General features: G+C 32.5%; 1 long non-coding RNA gene across 1 annotated transcript; it reads right to left on the bottom strand.

Moving 5' to 3' along the window:
* Positions 1-948: 948 nt before the first annotated feature.
* On the bottom strand, positions 949-4,755 carry LOC143078134 (uncharacterized). Its single transcript, XR_012979070.1, has 3 exons — positions 4,625-4,755; positions 3,106-3,124; positions 949-983 (listed from the first exon to the last, which is right to left on the bottom strand). It is a non-coding gene; the product is annotated as an uncharacterized LOC143078134 (long non-coding RNA).
* Between the last annotated feature and the right edge of the window lie 2,226 nt (positions 4,756-6,981).

Raw genomic sequence — 6,981 nt, 5'->3', positions numbered from 1 at the left:
ATAAAACTGCAACATCATTTGTACTTTTCAAACAAACGCATGGTCGAAACAATGGTAAAAGTCCGATAACTCTTGTGCAAAATAGTCAAACAAAATCACGGAAGAGACTATGAAAAAATTCAGTCTACCAAGTATGCAGGTTTTGCCAAATGATGTTTCGGATGGATGAACGGATGAACGGAAGGACGGATTAAAATCATTTTCATATTTCACCGCGACGCAAACCAATTGTTGAACGAAAACATGGGGGCGAAAAATAATATTGGCATACAAAATTGTACACCTACAGAACTAGAACTTGATACATGCAATTTGTGTTTACTGTTACAATTTCTCATATAATTTATACTCATTCTGACATAACATAAGTTAAAACTAAAATGTGACTTCAATCTGTAATTTAGGCTTTGAATAGTCCTAAAGCAAGTTTTCAGCGATTTTGTGCAACACTTATATAATTACCAAAGGAATGTATCATTCTTTATACATACAAAATCACGACAAATGAAAGATATCTACCATGTAACTCTAGATTCTGAAGAAACACATCATGTGTATCATATTAAATGTCTTGAAGATTATATCATAAGCTGTATTTGTATTTGATTTGTTTTTTGATTTTTGGTGTTTTAACGCCACTTTTAAGCACCGCATTTAGACTATTTCGTGGAGACTAGTTTTTATTGGAGAAGGAAGTCAGAGTGCTCGGAGAAAACCAACGACCTTCGATAGGTAAACTAACAATCCTGGTCAATTAAGATTGGAGTCGAGTGCATCCACACAAGCGGGGTTCGAACCCACATCCTCAGTGTTGACTGGCTAGTGATAACAGTAGTAATACTTAAACCACCCGGCCCCCGAGTAGTACTTCCACTGGAACTTTATAAGCTACGTTAATTTCTAAATACTTGATATATTTCTTCCACAATCGTATTGAAGTTAATTTACCTTCATCAGTTTTATTCCTATGTGTCAACCTTTTCCTGTAATAAACAAGAAAGGAACGTACTTGAAAACAATAATTTACTGATGCTTTTTAAATTGTTAACATATGTAATGCAAGAAATAAGTTATTTGTATACTAGTCAACAAAAGAAGCGATACACAAGTTTGAAACCCAATGCATCTTAAAATATAATAAATAGAAACAAGAATTTGTCCTAAGTACACGGATGCCCCACTCGCACTATCAATTTCCATGTCCAATGGACCGTGAAATTGGATAAAAAATCTAAATTTGCATTAAATTTAGAAAGATCATACCATATGGAACACGTGTACTAAGATTCAGGTTGTTTGGTCTTCAACTTCATCAAAAACTACCTTGACCAAAAACTTTAACCCGAAACTCTCACTTTCATTTTTTATGTTCAGTAGACCATGAAACTGGGGTCAAAAGTCTAATTTGGCATTAAAATTAGAAAGATCATATTATTAGCAACAAGTGTACTAAGTTTCAGGTTGATTGGACTTCAGCTTCGTCAAAATCTACCTTGACCAAAAACTTTAACCTGAAACTCGCACTTTCATTTCTATGTTCAGTGGACCGTGAAATTGGGGTCAAAAGTCTAATTTGGCTTTAAAATTAGAAAGATCATATCATAAGCAACAAGTGTACTAAGTTTCAAGTTGATTGGACTTCAGCTTTATCAAAAACTAACATGACCAAAAACTTTAACCTGAAACTCGCACTTTCATTTCTATGTTCAGTGGACCGTGAAATTGGGGTCAAAAGTCTATTTTGGCTTTAAAATTAGAAAGATCATATCATAAGCAACCAGTGTACTAAGTTTCAAGTTGATTGGACTTCAGCTTCATCAAAAACTAACTTGACCAAAAACTTTAACCTGAAGCGGGACGAACAAACGGACGAACGAACGGACGAACGGAGGCACAGACCAGAAAATATAATGCCCCTCTACTATCGTAGGTGGGGCGTACAAAGTATTAAATTGGTACCGGAACAGTGTATCCAATTTCATTACATATGGAAAAATACATTGCTTTGCATCGTTTCTCTTGTTGACTAGTATATTTAAGGATACAATACTTTTGAGATTTAAGTTTAAATAGTCGGTGATTCGGTACTTATATGAATTATAAAAAAAAATTAAATACTCCATTTATAAAAAAAATATTCAAAAACTTAGGTTCGAACTTATCAGGTTATGTTAACCTTTCGGTCATTTATTAAAGCACCCTACGTGTTAGGTATTATAACATCCTTGGTTTTCACATTTATGGGCTTAAGTTTTCTGATGAATGTAAATAACAAAATCATTTTGGATGCATGAATCAATAAAGTGCTATTTTTCATATCTTTTTGCATCCCTGTTATCCGTTATCGGTTCTGAAGATACAGTAAGTAACATAACCTACTATGCACGATGGCAAAATCCAATTGTATTGCCATTTCAATCGAAACTGTTATACATGTTAGAACAAACAGTTATTTCGGACGATCATCGTGGAAACAAATCCTTTTGTATCTACAGAAGACACAAACGACAATAGGTCGTGTTTTTTCGCCTCTATATTGTCAGACCACCAATTAAAAATCCCTATCTGTTCAACCAAATTTTGCAATTTTCACAGCTTTCTAAATATTTTACCTTAAGTTTAACTTCATAGAAACCAGGTATATCCTGAATTGTACATGTATCAGCATTCTACATGCCAATTTTCACCATACATTTAAAGCCTTCTAACAAATAAACTGACCATCAAACAGAGATCCTCAAAAAAACAAACCTGGTTTTCTGAAAATCTAAAACTAGTATACTATGGAGCGCATTAATCCTCATTTTTTAATGCAAACTCATAGACAAGTAAATTTTGGCTCAAAATGATCTAGATATATGTCTCTTTCACCAAAAGTTTCATTTCTGCATATTTGTTGGTTAGTTTAAGTAAACAAGTACATCAAAAGCACTATTTTGTGTCAGAGTAGGGCTACTTTTACATACGTTCTAAATTGGAGGGAGTAATTGGTGGTCTGACACCTATATAAATGACTTTCGGTATCTCTGAATATGACCGATAATCAATGATATCGCATTAATTTGTAACATTTGATGGACAAATGTACATTGATAATAAGCTTACCTTCCGTTACTTTCTTGATCTGTGTAATTTGAAAGTAATACAAAATGATCAATTGATTTGTGCATTTGTATTTTCTGCAGTTTTTGCATCAATATTCGTTTCAAGCATACATGTAAACTACCAGAATTAAATACATTTATTTGATTCAAAATTCTTTGAATGTCAACTTTAAGAAATTAAAAAGTACAAACATGACAAATTCACGATAGAAAAAATATTGTCTAACTGACAATCAAACCACATCCATATCATGCCATCAACTGGTTTAAGAATCAATTTGTGTATTTCCGATACAAAGACCCTTAGAGAATCAATATTAATACCGAAACATGCCATCTTACTACGGTATCGTAAGTATACCCCTTCTGAATACTAGTACGTCTGTTTAACGTTTTGGTTAACTTTTGAGTTGAATGCCGACATTTTTGTGCTTTGTAAAGAATACTACCATAAAAGAATGGAAAGTTCATAGCAAGGTAAAAACATAGGGATGTGCGGCACATTTTCAACATTTATCTGCTCAAACTTCAAAGTGTTGAAATTTGTACTGAAATTCTATACTACCAGTGCCACTATCTTCACGTTTGGTCATTCTCAGAATTTAACTTTTGTGCGCTATCCATGTGTATTTTTACTGGTAAAATACCCAAGCAGTATCACTAGGAGATGAAACAAAGAGATCATATATGGGGAAATAGTTATCAAAAGTAACAGAATTATTATTTAATGCGCCAGACGTGCATTTCGTCTACACAAGACTCTTCAGTGACGCTCAGATCAGGTTTAAAGCCAAAGAAGTACAACGCTGAAGAGCATTGAGGACTCCAAATTTCAAAAAATGCGCCCAATACGGCTTAAGTTATCTTTTCCCTGGATAAGAAATTTCATTAGTTTTTCGAAAAATCAAAGTTTTGGAACAAGAAATTTATAAAAGCGACCATACAATTGCCATTCATGTCAACACCGAAGTGCGAAAACCAGAAGGAAAACAAACAAAATATCTATAAATATTTATTTCTCCCTAAACTGAGTGGCGGGGTTGGTGGAACAGCGGTTTTGCAATATGAAACCTATAATATGAATAACAATTTGTAACAGAATATGCTCATTGATTTTTAGTTTATTTAACACTAATTAGGGCTTTCATGTATCTTAATAGATAAACAGTTACAACATCTCAAACACAAGTAGTTTCCTGAAAAATAAACCGTTTTGTTTGCTAAGAAGAAAAATGAGAAATTGAGAAAAAAGTTAATTGTTAAAAATATTATCTCTAAACATCTAAAGTTGATATTGAAATGTGAAGTTCTTTTGGCTTCATTTAAAGCATTTAGTACCTTTCAACTCTAGAAGGGGAAGCTATTCGAACCTACTTTCATTCTAGCTGATAGCGCAAAAATACGTTTTGAAATATGGATAAGTTTGTGTATTGAGATATTGACCCAATGCCACTGTTTCTTGAAGACATTGACACTGTGTGTGCGGATATATAATATAATATAATAACTATAATGCTTACCCTTTCTGTTTAGGGACCATCTCCGTTTCATATAAACTATAAATATTACAGTTAAAATAGCAATCGCAGCCGATGCAATACCCCCGACAACAGGACCGACTTGAGACGAATCTGCACCTATTTGGGACGCTGAAATGTCAACAGATATTCTAATTGGGTAGTAATGTATTCATTTACGTGACTGGAACAACACTGAAACGCTTTCAAATCAAATATCCAGATTGTCTTTGGCTAGATTCATTAAGGTTTGAATAAAAAATCTAACACGTTATTTTTTTTTTTATCTCTATAGAAGTCGCTCCGCACTATCCTACTACCTGTCGATACATTTATTTTTGGCATTGCACAAGTCATGTCTTTTCTGACTGTTTATGACGTTAAAATACTAAATCCCTGGGATGCGTTTTTGTTGATTCTAGTCTTTGATGCATGATTTTTTTTATTATTATTAATTGTTTTTTGGCTTTTAACTAGCTGTCAGTAACTGCGAGTACTCACAAATATTTTATTAATATGGATCTGGTCTATATACCAGCTTTGATTATTTGGAATATCTTCTAATTTTCACTTACTACATTTGTATAAATTTCATCATTTACCTGTATTATAAAACCGTTTTTATTTCAAAAGTGATAATTTCGAAGGGTTAAATATTTTGCAGTGGTGTCTTCTCATGGCTCTCTTTGAACCTGTTTGTTTGCTTTTTGGCCTTGAATGTGTGTTCCAAATATTTTATCAACTGTGCATTTGCATTCAGATATCGCAGATGAAATTTATTCGTTCATAGTGTGCTAATTTACGTTGTTTGATTGAGTTAAGCCTGCCAATTTATGTTTTATCGTGTGTTTTTCTATTTTGTAATGTTATGCTATTGTTTCAGAAAAAAAGGATAAAAGAGGGACGAAAGATACCAAAGGGACAGTCAAACTCGTAAATCTAAAACAAACTGACAACGACATGGCTAAAAATGAAAAAGACAAACAGAAAAACAATAGTACACATGACACAACATAGAAAACTAAAGAATAAACAACACGAACCCCACCAAAAACTAGGGGTGATCTACATAGTTTGGTACCATTAGAACGTTTAATCCCGCTGCAAATGTTTGCATCTGATGTACAGAAGTTGTCGTTTATTTATGTAATTTATACGTGTTTTTCGTTTTTCGTTTTTTTTTTATATATATAGATTAGACCGTTTGTTGTCCCGTTTGAATGGTTTTACACTAGAAATTTTGGGGCCCTTTATAGCTTATTGTTCGATGTGAGCCAAGGCCGTGTTGAAGGCCGTACATTGACCTATAATGGTTTACTTTTTTTAAATTGTGACTTGGATGGAGAGTTGTCTCATTGGCACTCACAGCACATCTTCCTATATCTATCTATTAACATACAAGTTTTGAAGATATATTTGAATAAGGAAACATGTTTTGTGGAGACTGATATAATATCAATCACCATACTCTAAATAATTCAATTCTCTTTTTATTGATAAGTGACCTTAAATATGGTTTATTTCATAAGTATGTATATATTCTAAAACGTTCATTATCACACTGCATATGTGTACTATATATATATATATATACAATATAGTTAAGATACAGTAAAACAAGATATCTTCATATTTATAGTTTTTATTGCTATTTGCACTAGAAAATTTAAATGTGTATAAATGTTTATGAAGGTATCTATCTAAAAATCTAGAGATAATGAGAAGTTCAAAAATAATAAATGCAAATTAGCCAAAACTATACATATTTTGAGTGGTATATGATTTTAAACGGTCTATTTTAAAGATGTAAATTGTATTATCTGGTTCAGTTCTGACTTTTTTTTAGCTTTTTTAATAGTAAAAAACAATGTTGTTTTCTTATATGTCTCCTATTTATGTCTTATCTTATGTAATGTCATAAAAGCTCTTTATAGGACCCTTTAATTGGAAATAGAATATTCTTATTCTTATTCTTATAGTATAGCAAAAGCACTCAAACAAAAACAAAAAGTCAAGACTGAAGTTTATCATATCAAAGAAAAACACCAGCTACCAAAGACAACTGTTCAGCACATAACCAGAAGAAACGAAAATAGTTCATAATTCCAAAACCTTACTACGGAACAGTTTTCGGAGAGATGGTTTTTATATTAACGAGACTTCTATGGAGTAATTAATTTTCGATAGAAGACCAACTCGGTGGTAGGACATTCTAGGAATCAGCAAAGTTATTGCATTTGTAATTTTACTAATTCATGTCCACACAGAAAGACCGGGAAGATATACACATGTTTCACGTAAACATTCGGATGAGTTGTGGTAGCTTGGAAGAAAAGTGAGTTATTTGGGAAATTATGGCA

Source organism: Mytilus galloprovincialis, chromosome 6 (assembly GCF_965363235.1).
Source record: "Mytilus galloprovincialis chromosome 6, xbMytGall1.hap1.1, whole genome shotgun sequence".
NCBI lineage: Eukaryota > Metazoa > Mollusca > Bivalvia > Mytilida > Mytilidae > Mytilus > Mytilus galloprovincialis.
The sequence above is the reverse complement of the archived record's forward strand: the minus strand, read 5'-3'. Positions and strand labels throughout refer to the sequence as shown.